Raw genomic sequence first — 26789 nt, forward strand, 5'->3', positions numbered from 1 at the left:
AAAATAACACAAACACATCTTGGTTTTGTATGAGGGGAAATAACAGGCCTCTTTATAGCACACATTTTTATCCTGCCATAAAATTGGCACCTGGTGTAACAAAAAATGATATCAGTGTGCACTTTATAGACTTAATGTGAATAATGCAAGCAGTATTAAAAGAAAGAAGCACTGAAATTACCACTGCTGATAATTTTTCAAGAGTGCAGAATAATTTCTTGAGAAAACAAGAGACACTATTCATTATGCTGTATCACATGAGCTCCAGTTTCATATTTCCCCCCCTCTTAGCATTAGGTTTGAAAAATGCAAGCATCCCAGCTGCTTAATAATGATGTTGTTGTATTCATGCAAATCCCTCAGAACTTATGTCAATGTTTAATTTTACAATAAATAGAAAAACAAGCTTGTTGCATCTGTAGTCCCTTGGCTGGTAACAGACTTGTCATCCGAAACATTTCCCACTGCAGTCGCCTCACTATTCTAGAGGTGGTAATAGTCAAGGAAAACGTTAACATTCATGTGGTGTATTGAGAGAAGTTTATAGATATTGACAGTAGCGTTCATGAAATAGATTATATCAAAACACCAAATATATTACCTTTACCCCAGCGGTAAGCTTTTGTAAATTGAAGTCAAATATGTAATCACTGAACTATGCTAGGATGATAAAAGAAGCAAAGAAAGGACTTCAAGTGCTACGGATTTATAGATGGAACTGTTCCATCATTTCTCCTTAACTAGTTTTAAGATATTTTTTACTCTATTTATTTACTGTGCAAGTCCATATGATGGACTTATAAATGGAGAGCTAGAAACAGCACGGTTTGTGTAAGCAAAGCTCCCACTGACATCCATGGACGTTTTGCCTCTGTGAGAGCTGTAAAATAAGGGGTCCTGAGGATTTAATCCAATCACAGGATTTAGTCCAAATCCTGCTGAGAAAAGTCTTGTGGAATTTAAGGATGAAAATAGCAGGGTTGTATAGACATTAAATAGGATTCTAGAGAAATAACTCTAAAAACCTATAAAATTTAATACAGAATTATATGATGTGTATGGAATTTGTAAACCAGTTTATAGAATTTAACAGAAAATTACACAGAAAAGTTATTCTCCATTCAGGAGCTTTCCATAAGAGTAAACCCATTTGAAACAAGCTGGATATATTTAGGAAAATGTATGTTTCTTCAAAGAATGGTAGAGCAGATTGCTAGGGTTTTATAATTTGAGATAGTCACAAAATTGCTCCTAATTCTGAACTTTAGAATGCTAAAGCAACATTAGCTGAGCTGTTTTCACAACCCTATGGGGGAAAAAAATGAAATGAAAGAAAAAGGTCACTAATTGCCTTAGCCATATTTACTTGTATTTCCACTTCTTGCAATGAGAGCTGGAATGTAAACCTAGGCAAGTCTAAGGCAGAGGGAAGTATATATGTTTTACATCAGTTTGCCTGCTGTGCCTGGTCAAATGAGCACAGTAGGGGGAAAGCATATTTAAAATACTAGGCTTGCTATGCACAAGAACCAAAGCACCAGAGTCTCTGGGTGAAATCCTGATTCCACTGTAGTCAATCAGAACTTTGCTAACTTCAGCTGGGCCAGGATTTCACCCCCAGCCTATTCAGAAGATCTCTATGGGATCTTTTTACTGGCACCTAGGGCTCCGAGGAGTGCAAGTGCCCTGGGGGACACGTTTTGTGGGCCCATTGACAATGTGAATTCAGTGCCTTGCATGGTGACAGGTTTCAGAGTGGTAGCCGTGTTAGTCTGTATAGTATCAGCAAAACAACGAGGAGTCCTTGTGGCACCTTAGAGACTAACAAATGTATTTGGGCATAAGCTTTCAGTGGGTTCTAGCTCACGAAAGCTTATGCCCAAATACATTTGTTAGTCTCTAAGGTGCCACAAGGACTCCTTGTTGTTTTTAATGTGAATTCACTGTGCCACGAAGCTTCCCAGGTGGAGAAGATTGCAGCTGGCCACTTCTACTCCATCCCATATGCTGTAGTAGCAGCTGTGTCCTGGTTGTGTCAGTGCCAGGGAGTAAGGTTTCTATTCCCTGCACTCCCATGCAGTTTTTGAAAGCTAAGCCCTTTCTTTCACTTGGTATTTGCTCAGGAGATCAACATTTGAGCCACAAAAATACCTTTCTGCTTCTTTAAGAAAAGGTTTTAAACAATCAACATTTGGCAAGAACAAACCTGATACAAGCACATTCAGATTCCTCATCCTTCTGCAGGCATCCCCATGACTCGACCCTTTCTACATTTCACCTCCTACTTTTCCACTCATACGCCTTTCACTCTGGGTTTGTCTACACTACCACTTTTGTCAGTAAAAGTTTTGGTGATCAGGCATATGGAAAAAAAAAACAAGAGGCTCTCCTGTCGACATAGCTAGCACTGCTCCGTTGTCGGTGGTTTAATTATGCCGGCAGGAGAGCTCTCTCCTGCTGGCAAAGAGTGGTTACATGGGAGACCTTACAGTGGCACAGCTGTACACTCCCCTTTGTCTCCTTTTTTCATGCCGCTTCCCATGTGTGGACCAGCCAACCCCCTGCCACATTTCTCCAGTGACTTCATTCTCCTCCTTCAAGTCCTTCCACATAACTTTCTTCAGGCTAAGGTTCCATCTCCAGTCATTGCTTGAGAGCTGCCCATTGCCATTCCTTTGTTAATGTCCCACAGGTCAGGCTTACTAAACAACACAAGCTAACAATGTCAATCCAAACAAGCTTTGCCAGAGAACATTTCTTGTTCTCCTTTTGTGTTGTCACATCCTCCTTTGTTTTCTCTCTCTCTCACTCACACACACAAACACAGACACACACACGTTGATAGTGATTTTGCTTACTGTGTGATCTGTATCGAGTAAGCAGCCTAGGACATGTCCTTGTCTTCCTTTGTGTCTGTAAAATGCCTAACACATACAATAAGAATAAATACTAATACAATAATAATGACAATGATACTATCTTTGTTAACTGGGTGTCCTTAGATTTGGGCATGCTGCTAGTGGGTTTGAATAGTGCTGTGTGTGAAAGGATGTGTTTATCTTTGCAACTCACGTGTGGCTGTGTCACAGCTTCATGTTAATGAAAAGCTGCGTAGTTTCTCTAACACACCAGGGATCTCCTATGAGTTACACCATATGCACCCCCACTTTATAAGCCATCTTTACTCTTCTTTCCTTTCCCTCTTGTTCTCTATGCTCTTGCGTACTTGTAAATCCCCCATTGCGTACAGATTGAGTGCTTGTATGATGAGAAATCCCCATCAATAAACTATCTGGTCTTTATATACAACCAGCTATAAAAATATTTAAAGTAAATTACAGAAATGCTTGCGTTTTGTAGGACATTAGCAATTTCAGAATGGTGCCTATCGCTCTGTAACACTGACATTGATTCCAGCATCGCTACTCTGGTAACCTTTTCACGTGTTCATAGAAAATCAGATATGGATCTAGAATGAAATACCTGATCTTCACAGATACCTTTAAGATACTATCAAAATACTAGGAGGTAATCCAGTAACTCAGTCTACTTGGAAAAATTTGCACCAGGAACTTAATACTGGCAAGAAACATAATTGAAACGAATGTGTGACAGTGAAACTTGGCAACCTTTAACTAGACCCCCAAACCTAGCTATTTATACACCTATTTTCATTTTTTAAAGTACTTCTCATGATAAATAGGAAGCCAATAAATCTATCAAGACAATCAAAGAAGCAGGCACAATTTTTTAAAATATAAAACTTTAGACGGTATTGAGACTTTCTGGATTCCTACCTTTTTTCTATTACAAACTTCTTTTTGAGAGCACTCAACACTGTAAATTTATTTCCCTAATTACACAGTTACAGAAGTGCCTTTGCCAAAAAAACATGCCAATCCATCTATTCTAGACAGCCACAGCATTGTAATATACCCTGGTGTGAACAAACCAGATCAAGCTGCAAAAGCACAGTGAGTCGGACATTAGCCATCCCATTCTGGATGTACACGGTGCTCTGCATCCACACACCATGATCCCTGCAAGATCTGGGGATTGTTGCACCTGTTTCAATTCCCAGCAAAGCTCCCTGGAGCAGGTGCATAATGTCTATGGTTTATAAGGTCTGTTTGCACCTGTGCATCTTAACTAATGACTCTTTTCTGTTTGCTCTTGTTTTGATCTCAGGAGCGTGGGAGATGCTGCTGAAGCAGCAGACAGGCAGCTGTGGGAAGCCCCAGTAAAGTACATCAGAGGCATGTGCCTGTGTATGTTCCTGCTAAACTAACCACTGATTTTGTCCTTTATCTTTCACAGGCTACTCCCAGTGGGATTTTAAAAAGTTAACGTATTTTAGAAATTTTTATTAAGGTTTTACATTCTATTTTACCGTTGTGACCTTCTGTGTTGCTCTGGGGGTTGGGGTCCAAGGAGGCTGGCGGAATCAAGAGCCTTTTGGTCCTGTTCTGAATAGGAGTGTGTGTAGGGAGCACAGGACCAGGACCAATCAAGTATTACCTCAAGTACCCTTGGGCCTGCATGCACCTCCTAGTACGTGGTTTGACAGGTAACAGAACCAGGCACTAATGGAAAGGTGTAGAGGAACATTGTGGGATAGCACTAGGAGGCAACAAAGGTGCTGAAGCATTAATACAATGCTCCCCATTAATAAAAATTATGAGATTTGTTTGGGCGAGGGAGGGAGGAAAGAGAGAGAGAGAGAAATGCAGCATGGCCATTTCACAGGATTCCCCCTGCCCGCACCTATGTTCAGTTGAAGGCTTGTGGATATTAGGTCCAGGAGTTGGCCACATTAGCATGTGAGTTGGGTGGTCTATACAGCTTGTTGCATTATCAATTTCAAACAATATGCTTTACAAATTTAGCCTTTTTTCTGTTCATAACTCTTTTGATCCCGGTTTCTGTATTCATTATTCATGTGTACTCATTATTCATAGATAATCACCTTATAGTATGAATTAATAATTCTCATCTTATAGGTAGTTCATAAACTGTTCAGTTGGACTGTATGTTATTTGCACTGTGTGATTGGCCTTGGTATTATTTTTGTTCTTTGATTGGAAGAGCGAAAAGTTTAAAACAAACGAATGAATAACAAATGACGAATACTGAATAACAAATACTTTTGTTCATGCACAAATACCCTTGTTTGCACGTGAATACAAGTGATTTTGTATAAAGAACAGCCATTCCCCAAATGTGTATGAAAAACCCCCCGCACATGAATGCTGTCTAATAGCAAATAAGAGAAGTACTCATGTGCTTGAAGAGAGGTTAAATATTCAAATTACTGTTTGCAGGTACTGTTTTGCAATATTCCATCAGCTCCAGTGTGATGCATGTATAAGATACCAGGGACAAAATAATTCAAACTGGGATTTATCTGAATGGATTCAGGTCACAGTCATTCACCAAAAATGTTGATCTGCATATAATCTTAAATATTCTGCTGAACTTTACGCAATAAGCAATAAGCAGCTTTAGCACTACTTATATTTCATAAATTTCACATCTTCTGGATAAATTAATGTCTCTAAATTCAGCTTTTGTACCCCATATCCTTTCCTGGCTTTAAAAGAGTTCGTCCAAGATCAGCGAGATACTGAACTTTAAAGCAGAGTCCATTGTAATAACAGTAAAGTTTAATGATGCATAGCTGTGAGAGACTGACAAATTCCCAGCCAAAGTATTGATTCCTAGAGAATTTATGAAGTACACGCTGTATTCTGTGTCATTATGGTCCATTTTTGGCTGAAAGACTCATGTAAAATAGATTTTTAAATGAGTGGTAATAGCCAGACATAAAGAAGGTATTGATGTGTGTCACGAAGGGTGAAATAGCATGCCAGGTAAAGGCATATAACAAATTGAAAACAACAGTGCTGCAACTCCTACAAATGTAAATTTGTTTTTAGTTTTAATCAACCCTTTGTTTCAATAGGTCTGAATATTGCCACAGCAAGTGCAAAAAATAAAAAAAGCATAGATTTTTAAAATGTAATTATTTACAGTTCGATTTCATGCTTCACTTTGGAATATGTGTCTATAAAATGCATATCTCACTTACAGACATGTTAATCAATATGAATTGTGTACTACATTACAACAAAACTACATCTGAGATTATTAGAAAAAAAATCAAATGCACATAGATCTGCTTACTTGAGCAATATGTGAAAATTAATAGCTTGAACCTCTACAGAACTGGTGGTTAGAAGACAGGGCACTCTACCTTTTTAAAGTGAGAGCTATAGTAATGCTGTCTGATATGCCCGGATGAGGTAAAACCAAATTATGGCACAGACAAGACTTGAAAGCAGGCTCAAAAAAATGAGGGTGAAGAGAAGCTCAGACAAAGAAGGAGAAGAGAATAATTGATTGGGTTGCTAAGGTTTTACAGAAAAGTAACACTGCATTTTAATTGCATTCCAGCAACCTCTTTTTGAGCTAGAAAAAGAGGTCACCTAGGTCTAACAGTGTTAGGGACCTACATAGTCCAGACATAAATATATCTCCCATGCACTCAGAAGCACCATGAGAATCAGCTAAATCCTCCTCGGAGCAGCTGCTTTTCAACAATTCAAGAGTTTATCAGCCTAATAAAAAAGTAGCTTGGCAGGAAAAAAAAGGCTGACAAGCTCAATAGGCTCTTCTGTGGCCTAGTGGGGCTGAAGAACTCTTCAAGGTCTTAGGCAGCACTGAACAGAGGGCTCTAAACTGGCACAATCATCTGTACCACAAACAAGCCGCAAGACCCAGAGAGAGGTCATTCTTTACGTAAATGTTTTTCCCAGGCAAAATGCAGGCGAATTCAAAGAAACCGGGTTGAATCCAGGGTGCAAGGTTAGAACAGAAGTACTTTTAAGCTCAGGGAATCAGGAAAGATATTCCCACCTGTAATGCAATATCATAGCAGAAGTATTCATTAAACTGGCCCAGTTCCAGTCCATCCGTGTTTTTGTTTTTCATGGGTTCGCTAGGATTTATAAGAGCAGCCGTCAGTTCTCAGAAATAATGTGTATAAGGTTTAAATCTCCAGCTCAGGTTTTTACAGCAATTTTAAGGAATCAGTTTGGCAAAAGTGTAAATAAGTCAGTTAATGATTTCACAGGCTTATTTCTTTTCTATTTGTTGTTCATTTTTAAATTGAAATGGCCTGAGCAAAATTTACCTCAATTCAGATCTTCCTGGCTATTACCAGTTTAAGACAGACCTTTAACATTACAGTCACGTAGCTTTCATGTGTTACTGTGCATACACATATAGTATATCCAAGTATACATAATTACTGTATCTGGCTTCAACAAATCAGCTTTACTAAAACAGAACTGTCCCTTTTATCAACAACATTAACAGCTGAAAAGGGGAAAATAAGTCAACTTAATGGCATATTAGATTTAGTAAATAAGCTATTCCTCCCATTATTAGTTCACTTGATGACAAGTGTTCAGGGACCACCTTTGATCATTGACAAGGCCTCACAAAATTGTATAAACTATCATAAATACCTATAATTAGCAGCATCAAGTTATTTCTGACCTACAGCAAAGGAATGACTTCACATACTTCAGAATTTTCAGGATGTTTACTTACTGATCCATGCTGCTCATTTGTGCTTTTAGACTATACGCTGTTCCTAAACTGCCTGCATGCAGCTGCATGTACAAAAAAGGACATTTATAATGTGTCCTTGGCTGCAGGAGCAGGGACTAGGATATGAGTTGCAGAATGTGCGTGATGGAAGCAAGAAGCCAGTAGAAGGAGTGAATATGTGACCCTAAGAAGTAGTAAAGGGTCAGAGCTTCTTAGGCACAACTTTCGCTGGAATGGGTGACTTGGGGATTTCTGAGCAAGGAAATTGCCTGCTGTTTGTTTCTACTGTGATCAGGGCAACAGGACTTTATGTACATTTGCATGAATCAACAAGTTTAGACCAAGAATATACCTGACTCATCACCAATTTCTCATCCTAACGGAAACAACCCTGCAAGACCCTGAATTCTGGCTAACCACTGGGGACAAATGGGGAACAGTAGTCTAACAAACTAAATCACTGGAAAAACTTTTCTATAATTAATTCACCAGCACGTTACTAGGAATAACTCAAAATTAACTGTGTTCTCTGTGGCTAAATGGACAGAGAAAAAGATGGCACACAAATGGTTTCCTCTGTAAATTTTTTACACATACTCACTAAATTTCTCCTACACTATATTTGCCTCTCAGGTCAGTATGCATCCAAAAAAGTATGCCATTGCACAGCAAATGGGAGTGAAGACATAGACCAATAACACACGTACAAACAATTCAAACCCTACAGTAAATGAGTTCTGAATTAGGCTAGATAAAGTACATCATGGTTCAATGTGGTGTGTGTATTTATAATACACTAAAAATACACTTACTGGTATTTGTCTTTGGTTCAGGGAGGAAGACTTTTTTTAAACAAACAAACCAAAAATAAAGTCTAGACCATAGTAACTTGTGTTTTTCAATATACTTTTTTTTACTAAGATGGTCAGTCCTGTGGCATTTGTAAGAACAAGACAAAGGTAAGAGCTATCTAATAGAGGGTGTTTAAAATACTTTATTTTTAAACATTTGAGGGGGGTTTTTTGGCCTTAGTAGATCCTTAACTTTAAGAATGGATCAGTCACTAAGGGCAAGTCTACACTACAGCGGTACATCAGCGTAGCTGCACTGATGCAGCGTGTCTGGTGAAGTTGTGCTATGCTGAAGGGAGTGTGCTCTCCCATTGGCATAATTACTTCACCTTGGCAAGAAAAGGAAGCTCTGTCTGGGGGAAAGGTCTCCCGCCAACGTTGCACCTGTGTGGCCAGCGAAATCCTGGGTCGCTCGGGGGAGAGGGCTTTTTCACACCCCTGAGCAATGTAAATTAGATCGACTTAAGCAATAGTCTAGACCTGCCCCGAAAATAGTCTCATGTTAGACATTATTCGGGCCTGATTCTCCCTTGCCCTGTACCTTGTATACTCATTTATACCTGTGTGAAGTGAGTGCAAAGTGAGTGTAAAATGACTATCCATCAGAATAGCAGCATTTTATGCCAACTTTGCACTCAATCCTTGGATGTGCTGATGTGGTGCAGAGCAACCTTAGCCTGTATAACTGGCTATGGCAGGATATTTGATGTGATCCACCACTGAGCCAGTACCAACAGCTCCTGCAGCACCCTGCTCCCTGCAGCTGATGGAGGATGTGTGGCCTGAAGAAACTGTCTTCCCTGCATCCTGGCAACATAGGACTGCTGTTACAGCTCCTGGGAGCCACCGACAACTGGTATAAATTACACCAGCTTTTAGCCAATATTTGTTAAGTTATGTTGGAGTATTGGCCTTGACTATATCAGCTCAGGTGACTTAAAGCTTCCGTCACACCCTCTCCTTAGAGAAGCTCTTCTGGGTTGCAACTAAGGATCAAGACCATGTGCCCTGGTATAATGACTGCCTAATCTGCAAGGTAGGAGAATCAGACCTCACATCCACAGATCAACTTCCTTTATTTACAGAGTTCTCTCCGCTCAGATTCACAGTTGCAGGAAGCTAGTTTCAGCAGATGATACTGTGTGGTGTACAGTTTTATAGCCATTTAGTTCATGTTATTGAAATCTACTTTTGTGGAGATTATGTAAAAGTATGTTTCCCATAGGACAGAGTCTGACCATTCGAACGGGTATAAGTGAACTACTCTAAAAGGAAGAGCAGGTCAGAGCTTACCTAATGTGATCCATCACAAGGGCCAAAGGGAATAATTATTCTCTGCATGACTGATTTTGCTTTGTAATTTACCATATGTACTGTCCTCACCATGTTGGAATGCAAAATCTGGTTGCTGCGCTAATGGTATTTCCCTTGATTATGTCACTCAATAAAAATGATAGCTTAAAAATAGACAGGAAAGTTCAATACAACACATCATCTGGTCCATCCTAGCACTGTTAAAGGTACATCAGCCTAAATAAATGGTCCTAATGCTAGTGGGATAGGTACCTCAGCTTTGAAAATCCCACCCATAGTGCTTTGAACAAGAAGAGCTGCATAGAATTACAGAAATTGGAAATGGCAATAGGGACATCTTGCCCATCCATTTGCAAGTGAAAGACCGAATCCCACAGGATGGTGCCAAGCATTGCTATAGTCACTAATCATTTTTATTGAGTTATTGAATGCACAAACATTTAAAAGCACCATAAATACCAAGACCTTATGGAGTAAGAATATGTGAGCTCAGTTTTGGTTAGGGTAACACTTGTGTGATTGTGAGTAGTAATGTATCTCATCAAAATACAAAGGCAGTAGATTACTGGTTTAAAATATTATATGTATTTTAAAAAAGTAATCTGCTGATTATACACACACTTTGTACGTGTATATCACATACATACAGGTATACACATATGCCATTCTGATACACCCACGCCTCATATCTATATATGTGCCTATGGATACACTTTATTCAGAAAAAATACAACCTGGACTCTTTTGTACAAACTTCAGAGAAAGGTTAGATAAAAAGAGCATGCTCGGATTCATTTTTAAAAAATGATTAAAATAACATAACATCCCATCTTCTCTACAATCCAAATCATTTTATTTTGAAGGCCCTTTATAGTTCTTCTGCATCTCTTCCTTCAGTTTGATTACAATCTATACACTTATTTTATATTAAGATATACATATATAGTACCACAGAGCATACTTGATACACATTCACATGCATATATATTTTGGAACCTAATGACTGTGCTATTAACCTGAACACATTAATATATATATAGAGAGAAAGAGCCTAATTATGGTGTCAGATGTGAGGCACACTGAAGAAGAAAGGGTGCAAGTTGCACCAGATGGCCTTAAAAACAGTACCCTGCTTCTAATATAGAATACACACACACACACACACACACATTCCAAAATATGGTCTAATATTACTTCTTTCCTGGGGGTTTGCCTTTTATACTTGATAAGGAATTATCAGACTCATGTTATATAAATGTGGGTGATAGACTACGTACTACAATGATACAGATATAAACCAAAATGATTACACACAAAAACCCCTATATTGCATGTAGATTAACATCACTGAACATTATTTCGCAGAGGTTACAATCTACTTTATACTGGTGGGTTTGGAAAAGCTACATTAATAAAAAGACCCCATTCAGATATTATATAAAATATACTGCACTGTCTGTTATGTAATATTTGCTCCACAGATGAAGATAACAGCATATCAGTCTGCCTGCAAATCTAATGATCTACTTTCTACTAAAACCCATTAAAAATATCTTTAAACCTACACCCAAATATAAGTAGTGATAGAGGCTAAGGCATCTCTCCTCGGTACACACTAATCAGGTAATTAGTTACCAAACCTTGGGTATGCGAGATTAAATATAGTGACTCTTCTGAAAAGCATGGATGGTCCTCCCAAGCCAGAAACATGAATGCGCACTACTGGGTGCAGAGTAATTTGTGTATGGACCCCAAACAAATATTTGATGTGATCCACCACTATCCTCAGTATCACATCTGTTCACCTTTTTCCTGCCCTATATTCTGGGCCAAATTGGGATCAGGAGGTCTTGTATGGCTGCACAGGAGACAGTCAGGAAGCTCCACCCTTCTGGGAAGAGCCCATTACAACCGTACACCTTGTGGGCAGGGCGTGCTTACCTGTAGCTCGTTCAAAGAAGGTGAGGTGGAGTAGGGAGGAAGTGAGGGTATGGCCCCTTCCACCAATACTATTATTCTTATTCTTAGTATTACCATTGTGCCTCAGAGCTCTTCTCCTGGAGCAGGACCCCACTCTGCTAGGCACTGTGCAAACACAGAACAAAAAGACAGACCCCACCCCAAGCAACTTCCTATCCAAGTATAAGACGAGTCAACAGATGGATATAGACTAACAGGGAAGTACAAGGAAAGAATGAGATAATGTAGGTCAGCATGATCAGCAGTGGTCTCAACCACCAGTGGCCCTAATAATTGTCAAGTTTTTGTAGGCATCATGGCAAAGGAGAGTTTTAAGGAGGGTGTTGGAGGAGGATGAGGTGGCTTTGCAGAGGTTTCAGGGACTTCCTCCCAAGTATGAGGGTCAGCATGGGAGAAAGCATGAAGGTGTTTGTTTGAAAATTTAACACGTGGATGATGACAACTGGCATCATGGGCCACTCAGAGGCAGGAGTTGACATCTCATGATGTCATTTTCATGAAACACTGAGAGATGATAGGATGGGCCATGAGGTCCTTGAAAGTGAAGACAAGAAGCCTATGTGTGATGCAATAGAGAAAGAGAAACCAGTGGAGGAGAGCTCTGGCCCAAGAACATGGCTGATGAATCTGTGCCATCCTTGAGGATGTGAATGAATTAGAAAAGAAGGTCAAAATAAAACGATTTAACCTTTCAGGGCTATGTCCTGCCATTCAGAAGTTGCAGGGATTTTTCTGTGAAAATAATGCCAATTAGCTCTCGTGTAGCATTTTTCATCAGTAGATATCAAAGGGCTTTACAAAGGAGGTTAGTATCATTATAAGATGAGATAAGAGAGATGTCAGAATGTGGTTCCAGCTGAAAAGGGGTTAAGACTAGTGCATTAAACTCAATGGAGAGAGAGATATTTTTAAGCTTTCTAGTGATTTAAGAGGAAAAATATAAATTGTGTCTTTCACATCATAATTACATGTTAACTCTCTGTTCAAAACATTCTGAAGATATCAGTAACAGTAGTTCTCAGTTATCTTAAAAAAAGGATAAATTCTGGTATTCGCTGTAATAAGCATGCAAATATAAAAGACAGAAAAACCACAGAATAAGCAACTTCCACTGTATCATTTTCAGAGGTATAAATGCCTGACATTAGTCAGGAACCCTGAAGGACTAGTTTCCTCTGGACACATCGACCATGTCACATCCATTCCTATTAAAGGGAGTCAGACATGAAGCTTCATTGAAGAAGCAAGACCATATTATTGTGATGACTAGCTGGGCTTGTTACTTCGGCCTAGTCTACACTAGTGGCGGGGATCGACCTAAGATATGCAACTTCAGCTATGAGAATAGCGTAGCTGAAGTCGACGCATCTTAGGTCGATTTACCGCGCGTCCTCACGGCGCGGGATCGACTGCCGCTGCTTCCCCATCGACTCCGCTTCCACCTCTCGCCGTGGTGGAGTACAGGAGTCGACGGCAGAGTGATCGGGGATCGATTTATTGCGTCCACTCTAGACACGATAAATTGACGCCTGATAGATCAATCACTACCTGCTGATCTGGCGGGTAGTGTAGACGTACCCTAAGTAGTCTTATGAGACAAGGGTGTGTGTGCTGAGGTAATAATACTGGGCCAATAAAAGGTGTGTTTTTTGCTTGTGTCACTTCTGATCTTGATGTTTTTGGAAGCAAGACTATTGGCTTCACACTTTCTGTTGACAGATGTGACAAAGGCAGCTGTGTCTTACTAACTGAACCCACATTTTCAACCCTGGTGGTAGCTACAGTACTATTCCAAGATGTGAGGTATGAATATCCCAGTTACTCCCTTTTAAATGAACAGCCTGATTTTAATTCCCAGGCTGTGGTTGGCCAATGGGTAGGCCCTGACGTGTCCTTTTCCTTGTGACCCCAGAAATATAGGCCCCATTCCTCAATCTAGGACAAGAGATGTTGGCTAGTGCAGGTTGCCCATCAGGAACTAGGAGTTTACTGCTGTATGTGCAAACTACTCAAATAGTTCACCAGATCAGACTCCATAAGCTGAAGACCTGTCTGCTCTTCACTTTGCAGGACACATTGCTGAACATACTGCAACATTAAGTATTTGAGAAATTGTTACAAGCAGGGGCTGACATGATTTACCTATACATACAACTCTTAGTTCTGTGCCTTCTAGGTTATTTAAAAGGTGTCTTGAGAATGGCAAGCTTAAATTGGGTAGACTGAGAACTTTCAGTTCAACCCTTACCTAGGGAAAGTCCTGACTGATATCCACATACTGCAAACAACAGAGGTCTATTACAATGTTCATTCAGATGTCAATATATCATGGAAAGGTGGGTGCATGGGACCCAGCAGGGAAATAGTCATATTGGCCGCAGATTATTGTTACTGCAAGTTTAATTTTTGTCAGGCACTTTGACATGGGCAGCTTTTAACTTTTGTTCAATCCACATAAATAGTACTTGAGTAAAGTAACTCTGACCACATAACAGACAAACATTGCCGGATACTGTCTGAAGAGCACTCCATTGCTCTCATACATCTTATGGAATAATTATTTTGTACAAAACATCATCAATAACACTTTTGGTGGATATATGTCATTAAATACCTGAAATCACTAAAGTATCAGCATTTATTACTCCATTTGTAATTCTGATAGACTAGCAACAATAGTTCCCAGTAAGGGAGTTTGTTTGTTCACAAAAATCTTTATTTTAATAAGGAATTTGAGTGTGAATTTCATATTTTCGAGTCCTCACCTACCCTTCCTGTATAATCAGTGTTGCCAACTCTTGCAATTTTACCATAAGTCTTGAGATATCTGATGGTTCTTAAAGCACCAGCCCCTGGCAGATGTGTGAGAATTGCAGCATTTTTAAAAAATTAAAGTTTCTAGCCCTCATGGTTGCAGAAAAAACCTAAAGGATCAAATCCAGAAAGCAAATAAAAGAACCCCACATTTATTATTTTAAAAATCTCATGATTTTCAAGCCAGTAGAATAATTGTGGGGGCATGCTGCCTGACTCACACTCTAACACCACTTGGGGTTGGCAATAGTATAAACCACGGGTGTGAACAGGTGGAGAGCTTACTGGTCACTGCTAGGAAGCAGAACTGAGCGAGATGAGTGGGCTCCTTTCCTGGCGCTTTCAGCCTTCTCACCTGGTCCTTCCTCTAATTTCTGTAGCTGTTCTAGCCAGATCTCCTCTTAGTGGAAACACTCCAAGAAAAAGCACTGTGTGTGCTCCCTAGGCAGCGTAGTAACAGCCACCAGGTACCCTGCAGGCACAGTTGCCAACTTTCACCTGGTAAATAAGCACCCCGACTTTCACAATAAAAATCAAGCTAATCCCATTTCAAAACAAGGCCAAAACAAGCCAACCCCTAAGATCACCAACACTCTATGTGACTAGATCCCCCCCGGGCATGCGGTCTGGGACTGTGGTGGGCCAGCTGTACACCCCTGACTCTCTCCCACCCTTGCGCCTGCTTGCCCCGCCTTTGCCCCTACTTGCCGGGAGCTGATCAAGAAAAAAAAAGCAACAAGATGCAACAAGCCAAACAAAGAACAAGCTACAAGCCAAAACCTAGCCAACAAGCAACTCACAAGCCAATTAAGCCAAAAACAAGCCCAATTTCTGCATTTTTTTTTTGGTGGGTTTGGCATGTCTGCCTGAAGGATTTCTTGGCTTTCTCAAATCTGCCTCACAGCTCTGTCCCTCCCCACACAGAGTTGCGGGTGGCTCCTTTACCCTAAGCAGTTACAGTCTGTTGTTGGGGGCCTTTATGCCTTCCAGGCTAGATTCCTTTGAGAGACAGAGGGAGGAGTTGAGGTCATTGCTGGTTCTCTAGATCTGGATCCATCCTGTCAGCTCCTTCTGAGTCCTGACGCTGGAGCACCCAGATCCATTAAAAGATGTTTAAAAAAAGCCCAGCAACCCTGACTGCAGGGGTGGTGTGTCTCTAAGCTATCTGAGTTTTAGAAGTAGATTTTAGGAAGGAACAATATATTCTTTCTATTGGCAGGGTGTAATCTGAAGGTGGAAATTCAGGAAAGAAATTTTGAAATATCTGAGGGTGGAGGGGATGGAATAACATTATCCAGGGGGAACAATTTCAAAGAAAGAAGATTACAATAAAAACCAGGATACGACTCTTTGTGTATTTGCAAAATCAGCAAAGCAGCAGTTGGACTGTAACTAACCCAGCCTCCAGGAAAAGGAGGGCCAATCCATTCTCAAGAGGGGAATGCACAGGTCTCTCCAATATGCAGCTCTGGAACAAAGCTGGCGAACAAGAGCCAAATAGACTAGATGGACTCCAATCAATTCTGCTAGTGCTAGCTTTCTGTAGCAATTACATATCACCTTTAAATGAACAAGCTCTTGTTTGTCCAAGTTGTTCTCTGATGCACCCTAAAACAAAGCCATTGGTGTTTTATCTGATCTGGATGGAACAGGGCTGCTTGAGGAAATACTTATATACTATTTGTTACTGTTTTCAGTTAGGGCATTCTGTCTTCAGTGAAGGGGTTGCAGAATAAAAGGACTGAGCCCACCAAAATCACTCTGGTAAGATCTTTTGTTAAACTGTGCACCAAAAGGCACATAGGCTCAGAGGGGCAAAAAAGGTGGGTTTGGTTTTTTTTGTAGTTATGAATTATCCAGTATAGCTCTGGCTGCAATACTATTTATCCTTTCCTGTAGCATAAACACACGGAGAAGCACTATTCAGTACTTCTTGTCCATTATGAAAACTACTAAGCCAAATTCAATCCCGATTGGCTTCCCTTGACTCACAGCCAAGGATGAATTTGGCCCCAATGTGTCTTGCTTTACTCAACGCAGTCCACATAATTCATGTTCAACGCGTCTTATTACTCACTTAATCCCATCTGGGGATTGAGATACTATTTTGATTTCTATATGCTGAGACAGAGAAATTGTTATGCTGGAAATTAGTTTCTCAGTGCAGAGTGCTATTTACATTGTGTAGTGGATGCCTTCCATGTCACCATTCATTAAGGTTCCTGTAATGAAGGATCCTCGGGCATTCCCACTATCAACCCCTAGGCCCATTGCTCAGTCATGGAAAATGAGCTCTTAGCTACAATTTAGTATAAAAGGTCTCAGCCAGAGAGCTCATATGTTTCTCTACTCAGCGCAAAACTCAGGGTGGATCACCACAAGAGTTCCATGATTCTGGAGCCTAGAACTTCATGGGATGACTAGAAAAAAATATGTACCATCGGCTTCAAACAACAGAAAGTGTTTCATACCATCCAAACAACAAATATTTAAACCCCATGTCTAATATCAGCATCATGTAAGTGTCCCAATCCTACCAAATCTTGTTCCATTCGCACATCACTGTTCAAGAGGACAAGATAAAGAAAGCCAGAAGCTGGAAAAGTAGTATGTTGGGAAGCTGTTCACATAAAGAAGCCTCTGAAAAAGGCACTTCAGGGCAGATGTTTCAAGAGATTTAGTTCTCTAGCTCAGTGGTTCTCAAAGCTGGTCCGCCGCTTGTGCAGAGAAAGCCCCTGGTGGGCCGGACCGGTTTGTTTACCTGCCGTGTCTGCAGGTTCGGCCGATTGCGGCTCCCAGTGGCCGCGGTTCGCCACTCCAGGCCAATGGGGGTTGTGGGAAGCGGCGCGGGCCAAGGGACGTGCTGGCCACCTTTCCCGCAGCCCCCATTGGCCTGGAGTGGCGAACTGCAGCCAGTGGGAGCCGTGATAGGCCGAACCTGCAGATACGGCAGGTAAACAAACCGGTCCGGCCCGCCAGGGGCTTTCCCTGAACGAGCGGCGGACCGGCTTTGAGAACAACTGCTCTAGCTTTCATAAATTTCCATGAGTGTTAGGCACCAAAAATGCCTTTACAAATCTGGCCCTTCCTCTGAAGGCCCTGTCCAGGATGCTTTCATCCACTGGCACTCCCCGAGGGGTTGATTAGGTATTATGGCAAGTGTGCCTCAGTTTCCCCATTTGTTCAGCCAGTCATTTAGCCCTGTGTCTGGCAGTTCCTCACTGTAACTCCAGTGCACCTACTGGATCATTAATAATCTCTCCTCTCTTGGGGCAGTAAAGAGTTTAGTGAGTCAGAAGCTGGTAACCCTAGCAAAGGGTCAATAGCCTCCAGCCATTTGGGATTAGGACCCCTCTGCGGGGTTTGTAGGGGAAAAAACACCCAATCCTTTGGGTTCCAAACCAGAGAACCTGTTTGAAGCTGTTACAATCAGTTTATCCCAAGTCCTTAGTGCTTCCTACCACACCTCTCTTGAGGCTGTTCCCCAGACTCATCCTGATCCTTTTTTCTGGAGGTCCAGGTGCCTGGGTGGCTTCCTGCCAGCATGTTGCTGAAGGAGTCAAGAATCCTGTTCTCAGTCTCTCTGGCAGCTGCCCCTCCCTTCTGACCTGCAGCCTTTTATCAGCCCATCTGGTGCAAGGTCACCAATCCATCCCAGATGAGACTAGCTATAGCTAGTCTTCCTGCTTAATCCTTTAGCAGTTGGGACAGCATGGAGCCTGTGCATTCCATGACAATCTCCATACCCTCTAGGGGCAGTTGTGTGTTTTGTTGCTCTCTGACAGTCTGAATGACAATGGGAAAGCATGTGAACGACTGGATGACATCATTTGTAACACTGACATTTTGCAGTGTTGCCAAGCTCCTGACACAGGCTGGAGGGAGAACTGGAGCTAACCATTTAACCCTCACTTTGTTTTTTGGTTTTTTTTTAAGTGTAAAATTGATACAACACAATTTAATACAAGTGAGAGAAATCCTAGATGTGATTTTACTTTATGCAACAGAGATTAAGTGAAAACTCCACAAACATAAAAGATAAATCTTCTCTCCCTTTAATACAGCACTCTTCTGTTGCAAATGAGAGTCTACCTTGCAGGTGACACAGGTGAAAGTTTGAGTGAAGCCATGTTTGTGATTTGCCTCCAGTTTGCCTTTAAAACGCTGATTGTCCCCACCAGACTCTACATTTTTCAAGCCTAGGCAGTGCAAGTTGATGGAAGGCAGTATGCCAAATGCCCTGCATCTCACCCACAAATACATTCCTTTTTGCTCACTCTTGCATTACCTCACTCACATAGGCTATGTGCTTATTTTAAGTCTTCTGTACTGTTTTGATGCAGGTGGAAATATGCAAAGCTGGGGAGAGTTCTGTAAGAAACAGGGTCTTTCCCACTCACATTGTTTCTATGAGTGGCATAGGCTGCTACAAAGAGAATACCTTCATTTAAAATAACAGCTCCACTTTATGTAGCTTGTCACAGAATTATTTTTTTAAATCCCTCTAATATTTCAATGAACCTCTTCCTCCCTGCCGCTCCCTTTAAATGAGCATCTGGATACATCATCCGGGGCCTGACTTTGCTGTACTAACCTTGAAGTGCTGCAGAGTCTTGGGAAGCAGGAGGTTAAATATTAGCAGACAAAATCATGACACAAATGGCTAGTTTTATTCTCAACAATTTGGAATGCTACAGCGATAATTCAAAACCTAAAGAATATTCTGAAGCAGGGACTTTTCTTCTTTCATCCCAAAATCCCAGTAAAAGAAAAATCACCTTTTAAAGCCCTTTAGATATCTTACATAGCACTATTACTAAGTACTATAAATCATGGACTGCCTGAAAAATATATACATTTCTTTTCATAGGGGCTGAGCCAACAGTCCATACCCAGGCAAAACTCCCATCAATTTCAACAGCAATTTTATCTAAGCAAGGACTGACTAGAGACTGAAGAATATGGTCCATAATCTTTAAAATGCATTATGCACCTCAGAGGAAGAAAATCTTTCTTTCCTTATATACCCTGTGCCAAGTTGGACCTGGCACTGAAAGGATTTTTGCTATTAGCAGACAATGGGGACAAGGTTAAAAAAAAAGTAGCCATGAGAAAGCAATGATTCTGATTAAGTAAATTCCATTGAACTCTTTCTAGTAAGCAGTATTCAGGTCATGAATGCTAATTTGTCCTGCAGGGGGCTGTGGGTAATTACCCAGAAAAACTATCAGCCTTATTGAATTGCTACAAAATAGTATTACTGAATGGCATGCACTGTAAAGGAAGACAACCTTGATATGAGCTTGTACGAGAAGGCAGACTTTTTTCTGAAAACATCATAACCCAGACCCACATGATAATATATAACATTTTACTTAGGAAACGACAGACACATTCCAGAGTACTTTTATGTTTAACACTTAAATAAAATTAACATGCAAAATTATGCATTACAGAAATGCCACTATGACACATACAGCAAATTTAGCTTTCTGCATATTTAAAGTTGTGCAGAATCAGAACCATCTTAAAAAATGAAGCAAATGTGGCATATTTGGCCGCATTTCAGCTACCACACAGAACTGCTGACATGACTAAAATCTAGATAATTTAGTCCCATATGGGAATCCATACAACAATTATATTGCCCCTGTTCCGACACAGTCCTGATTTTGCACTTCTTTCAGCCTAGCTTTTTATAATTTTAATTCCCTTCACCAATAAAGCAATTTGCATTCACATAGTCTTCTTGGCTAAGCGAGAGAAAGGAAGAAATCTGTTACATGACCTTGGTCTCTTTACAGTTGATTACAAGGAAACAAACTCTTCAACTAAACCGTTCTCTCATCTGTTTTTAGTTGATGTAGAACATCGCCCTGCAAACCATAGGAGAGAGCTAAATATGTACAACATAATGGAGGGTATCAATTCTGTTTCACTTAAAGAATGTATATAGGAGGCAAATCCTCCCATATATACCTAGTACAGAGAGAAGACCGGACTGTACTAAAACCCCATTCCAGGTATGCACATAAACACTCAAAATTTGCTGTTCATCTCAACTGTGAAAATGTAGAGGAAACTCTGAAGAAATTAAGAGATTCAAAAGAAAAAGAAAATACACCAGAATGTTTTCATCTGTTGTAAATCCTCTCCCTTTACTTGGATCAATTGAAAATGTTGCCCCTTTGATTCAATTATTATAAATTATAAATTATTATTATTATTATTATTATTATGTAACACTGACCACATTGGACTTCATTGGCCCGGCTCAAACCATGGACCTCTTGAGCTAAACACATGAGTCTCTGCTGCTTGAGCTAAAAGACACATCTCCCAAGTCCCTTAGTCAGCCCTATAGCAGGCTCATCAATCTCTAGCTGACCTACCCACCACTAGAAAGGGACAGAATGCCATTCTGGCCAGAAAAGGATTACAATTATTATTAATCATCATAATTCTTTATATCACATAAGTGCATAGAAGCTTCAGCCTATGGTGGGATTCCATGTCCTAGTCACTGGACAAACATATAGACAGTCTCTGTACCCAAAAAGCTTACAGATGTAGGCTGGCACTCAGGGACAGAGCCTCAGCTCATACAAACAGGTCTAACTCCACTGACTGACAAATCTATACCGGTTTACACCAGTTTAGGATTTGGCCCTTATTGTAAATATTTAATTATTTCTGGAAAAATATCATTAAAAAAATTTATTCCAAACAGTATCAAATAGTGACATGAAGCATGTTTTCTTTGTGACTTACTTTACCAGTCTTAGATAACAAGGCAGAACATAAGACACACAGGGAAAATAAAATCAAATTAATCAATTACCTGAAAGAAAAGTAGCATTGCTAGCAACTTTCGTTTTTTTAAATCTCTGTGAAGTAGGGGAAAATATTCAATGTGCAAACCTGCCATAATTATTATAAAGGATATGTTTGCAGAGCTCCAACATACAAGAAGAAACAAGCTGTTATAATTGCTTTGTTATTAAATGGAGGGATTCTCTCCTCTCTCATATCTGCCTCTGTCTTTCTTTCTCTCTTTCCTTCTGCTCCCCCACCTCTTTTCCTCTTCTCACCCTGGCTCTGAATAGAAACATTACTCTTTACTAAATGGAAGATTAACTTTCCCATGGAACCAGCACTGCTGAGATTGGCTACTGGGATTCATTTGAAGGACTTAGTTCATGTTCAAGATGTTGGAACAACAATGACTGTCAGTAAAATAAAATATTGAATATAACTTGGACATAATATTAATTAATAATCTTTTCTTTTCAGTGCCTCATTTTCCATAGAAGATATGAGATTTTGGTCAAAGATCAAAGTGTAAGTCCACAATTTTCACAGGAAAGGACTCATTTTTCTTTTGAGTACTTGAAAGCAGCTGGTTAAAAGTTGGCCTGTGATGATATAACGTGTGTGTGTGTGTGTATTTTACTGCTTATTTTGGGGGCACTCTCTTTTTCAGGTTTCAGATGCAATTAAGCAAAAACAATCATCCTGTTTTCACCACCACAATGAATTGTTCTAAACATATCCTGAAAAAGCTAGACAGCTATGAACAAAGGCAACACAACAATTGTGAATCCAAGGTCCTCTAATGTACTCATACTGAAGTACATGGAAGTAGTTTTATTCCTTCTACACCTTGACAATGACAAAAAGGAACAAATAGAACTTCTCCCCCAGCTGATGGGAACAATGGCAGCTCTCACTTTTCAGTGTCACTATAACCTATATCTCATTGTAGAATTACAGCTGAAAGTTGTTGTTTTTAATTCAATAAGATCAGAAATGCACAAATTTCCTCAGTCTATATTTTTCACAATATAAAACTGTCTTCTATTGTAGTTCTTTTAAGGGAAAATGAATGCCGTGTGTGTTACTGGCAAACCCCAGCTATGAAGACTGTGAATGAGTGTGTTTGTCAGGTTAACACTTCTGTTTCTAATAAGAGTTTCATTTTTCAGCTTTTTTTTTTTTTGGTTACCTGATTGGAGCAGTTGAGGTACACTTTAAGCAGTTGATGGATAGATGCCCAAGAAATACAATTATTACTGTGTATTCAGCCTTCACATTATCATTAACACTCCAAACAAAGAGACCACTGCTAAGATATGTTACATTATGAATATGAATGTTAGTTCAGTCTAATTTAGTTCAGTAGTTGGATGGCATATTTGATTTCCAAAGAGTCAGCAGGATACTTTAATCAGGGCATAGCACGTGGGGCTCTCATTCAATGCAAGGAAAGGGTTAACACAAACCTTTCCTTCCAATAGGAACATTAACATAAAGAAAATAAAAACAAACTTACAACAACCCCAGCAAACTTTAAAATTCTGCTTCTCCCTCCAGGCTGTGAAAGAGTCAGAGTCATTTCTCATCATTCCTGAATGCGCTCTGTTGTAGAAAGAGTCTAACTGGGATTAAAAAGACAGTCCTATGCATGCACTTTACTAAATCCCTGCATGCCATTCTAGGGTGACTCTACTGTCTGAACAAGTTTGCACAGAAGGAATAGCTGCTTCAAACAATTCAACTGATCAGCAAGACTGGAACAGAAAGCATGTCAGTCCAGCTATGTGCCAGTTGGTAATCCACCTCTTTACATAAACGATGGAAACAAGGGCTTTGTTGCTTAAACAGTCCCCCTAGCAATGTGCAAATAGTTTTTTTTTTCCTTTTTAAATACTTAGTTCCTATCATCATAATGGTTCCTGTTAGCAATCTAGTACTATGATTACTACCACAATTCAGGCAGGCAAGAGGACTGCAGTAAATTCACATAAAACTGTCTGTCAAAAAGCTCGACATTCCATATCAGTTACAAAGCAGTTATCTGAATAGGTCAGAAGGTCAATATAATTGGATGATGGCAGATATAGCAGTGAAAGAAATGTACTGGGAGGCAAGCTTGCATCCTCTTACAGCTACGGGCAGCGCCCTTTTTTGCCATGTCATTTATATTTTTCTTCTTAGTGATTTCCCATGAAAGTGGAGGGGGGCGGGAGGAGTGGATGCATTGTGCTCAAAGCAGCAAACAAGGCAGCAAGCACCAGGAAAGATGCAGTTCTCCGGTGTGCAAGAATTACTAGGAGCTGTGATAGCTGATGCATTTGTGGGCACCGATCCTGGATTCATTTGTGTGTTTACAGTCCTCTGGTCCTCATACATTTAGCCATAGTTGAAAGATCAGAGTGGTGGGGTGTTGGAGTGGCTCTGCTAAGTATCATAGCTTGGGATAACAATAATTCGGCTAAGTCAATAAAAGGAAAGGAGGCATTTTATCATTATACTTGTTTAAACTATTGATGAAAGAGGTACACACTGTGTACACATGTATTGGTTTAACTGAATTGGGCACAATAACTGGAAGCTTTTTTAAATAATAGAAGGGCTGATTCTGTTTATACACTAGTATAAATCAGGATTGACTCCACTGGACTCAATGGAGCTACAGTGGTATACACCAGAGGAGAATCAGGTCCATAGTAGTTCATATCGCGCTAATTTCAAGCTGATAGTTTTTTCATATTTTGGGTGAATATTTCACTTTCTAAAGGTTAGATCAGTAGCAAAGTTGAAAAATAAATGAAGCAACCTCGCTTACCATTTGCCAGGTGAAAGGGAGACTCTCTCGGGGTGTGCTTCCCTACACAGCTCTGTAGATGAACTCATTGCTGGGCTGGAAAGATACTCATCTGTAAAACGACAGGTTTCAGAGTAGCAGCCGTGTTAGTCTGTATTCGCAAAAAGAAAAGGAGTACTCGTGGCACCTTAGAGACTAACCAATTTATTTGAGCATAAGCTTTCGTGAGCTACAGTAAAAGTAAAAGTTTAACAAGTCTCCAAGCCAATTCAGCTGCTAAATCTTTCCTAGTTCCCCCCTGCTATTTTTCTTTTGAAGGGATGTGGCACACAAGTACACACACACACACATACACACACACACACCTCAATTTATTTACAGAACAGGTACAAAGTAGGCAGCTGGAATGTGAATTCCCCATTACTGTCCCACTGAATAGACTTCTACTCTCCTGATGCACCCCTCTGTAAGTAGTGACAAATGATTCAGTCTTCATGGTTACTCAGTTCTGACCCTCACCTGAACACATCAATTGTACCAAATGCTGCGGCTTTTTACTGTTTTTGTGATCTGGTCAAATTTCAACTTGGCTTACCTGACTTCACTTTAAAGAGTGAGGTGAAGATGGCCCAGGGTCCTGAAAGCAAATGACAGATGCTTTATCTTGTAAGCCATCCTGCCCCTTGTAGTGAACCTGTTTTGATTTGCCCAGTCTATGAATTCTATCATGTATGTGAAAGTTTAGTGATTTGACAATTGAGCAGGCTGAGCCTGAGACTAAAAAATCATTTAATGTCGCTTTTACAGGTCACAGAGGTGATTTTCTGTCTTCTATCTACTGAGCACACCCAACTTTCTGTTCCAGCTTGTGCAGGGGATGTAATGGATGTGTGAGTATATAGATAATTATTCCAATAATGTGAGCGAGTCATATTGCACCACCTGCTTCCACAAGCCAGGAGAATGGACTTACTGCTGACCCAGGCCTGGGAGATACAGAAGCTGGGAATTTTGCCTCTAAGTCATCTTTACTCCCCTTTCTTCATACCTGTGAAACCCCCTCTGTTGATATGGGATCTGTAATTGAGGAAGGAATATGGCAGGCCAGAGCCAAGGGAATGGCTATGAAGAGGCTTGTGGGTCCAGCAGCTGTCGGGGAGCCCTTGAAAGCATGGGATAACAGAGGAGGCAGAGAAGGGCCAGGAGTCAGTATGAAGGCATGGGACCACCACAGATCTCAAATCATATGCTGATTTTGGGAGATGAATGCTCTGGTTCTGCCATCGGAATGGGAAATCCTGCTTCTCTGACTTAAAAAATGTGTAGGAAACTGTGTATGGGGGAGTGTCATAGGGCAGCCTGTCTGAAGCACCCTCTTGCAGTAGGCCACATCATGATACATGCACCTGCTCTGTTTCTCTCCTTCTGAGTCCCCAGAGTCTTGCCAAGTATAAATATAGCCTTTGTGAGATTCAATTATTATAACAGTCTTGTGCACATAAATCATAACAAAAGTCCCACAACCATAGCCCAGGTTTCCCCCAGCACAGTCCAAATAGAACATGAAACATAAAGCCCTGACTTTCCTTAATAGGCCCTTGCTCTCCACTGAAGTCCCCTCTTGTCTTTGTACCAGGACAGCTACCCCAGTCCTTCCAACTAGAGTGAAGCCCTGCTCTTCCCAGCAGGAACCCTCACATCCCTTAAAAATTGTCTGCAGGGAGCATCCTTGCCAGGGGAGAGTCCCTCACTCCCCCAGCCCTCTCACAATTCCTCTGGGTCCAGTTCCCCTGCCTGGAGATGTCAGCAGGTAAGCTTTCCTGCTACTCCCCTATATTCAGCCTTCTCTGGCCCTTGGCTCCAGCTCTTTTCCTTAGAGCCAGCAGACATCTCCCTCTCCTTTTCCCCCTGCCTTCTACCATCTCCAGCCTGTCGATCTCTGGCTTGGGGATGCCAGCCAGCAAGACTCTTTTTCCTGTTCTCCTGTCTTCAGCCTTTTTCCAGGAATCACCTTCTCCTTCCTCCTCTAGTCCCCTGGTCTCTGGCACCTGTCCTTTCTGACTGAACCAATCTGCTCTGACTCACTGGGACTCCCTTCCCCACAATGGGTCTGTCTCTCTCACTAGATCTCTCTTGACAAACCCAGGTAGCCCTGACTCTCTGGGTCCCTCCTTAATTCTTTATAGCCACCTCTTAATTGCCACATGGGAGCACCTGTCCTGGCACAGGGGAGCTGAACTACTTTATTTACTGGGGCCAGCTACCCTGTGTGTCAGGGAGCTTATGGAGTTTCTGGTCCTTCATGGGACTAGCATGTGTATGGGATGATATTGGCCAATGTTACTGTCATTCTAATTCTATTGTTTCTCTTACTCTATTCTATCTTATTCCATCAATATTTTGTCACATTGCTTATATGTATCAGCTGACTAAAGCAGCAAGCCAAGATCAACATAATTGTATGTTGCTTAATTTTTGCAGCATGATTCACATCAAATTCACAAATGCTGAAAGTTGGATAGCTGCATTTCTCTCAGATGGGCATAAAGTCAACACTCAGTTGATGTAGCATCACCTTTGTTAGACTCAAAAGCCAACAATATTTAATA

General features: G+C 40.7%; 1 protein-coding gene across 7 annotated transcripts in view; it reads right to left on the reverse strand.

The window, feature by feature from the left end:
• ADGRL2 (adhesion G protein-coupled receptor L2) overlaps positions 1-26789 on the reverse strand; it is a 469695-nt gene that overhangs the window by 307592 nt on the left and 135314 nt on the right. For 2 of the 7 annotated variants that reach the window (XM_043553100.1, XM_043553114.1), the window contains one exon: positions 24202-24292. The exons of the other annotated variants lie outside the window; for them this stretch is intronic. The gene's annotated coding sequence lies outside the window, so the exon portion shown is untranslated. The remainder of the gene's footprint in view (positions 1-24201; positions 24293-26789) is intronic. 7 annotated transcript variants of the gene reach the window in all.

Source organism: Chelonia mydas, chromosome 8 (genome assembly GCF_015237465.2).
Source record: "Chelonia mydas isolate rCheMyd1 chromosome 8, rCheMyd1.pri.v2, whole genome shotgun sequence".
Classification (NCBI taxonomy): Eukaryota; Metazoa; Chordata; order Testudines; family Cheloniidae; genus Chelonia; species Chelonia mydas.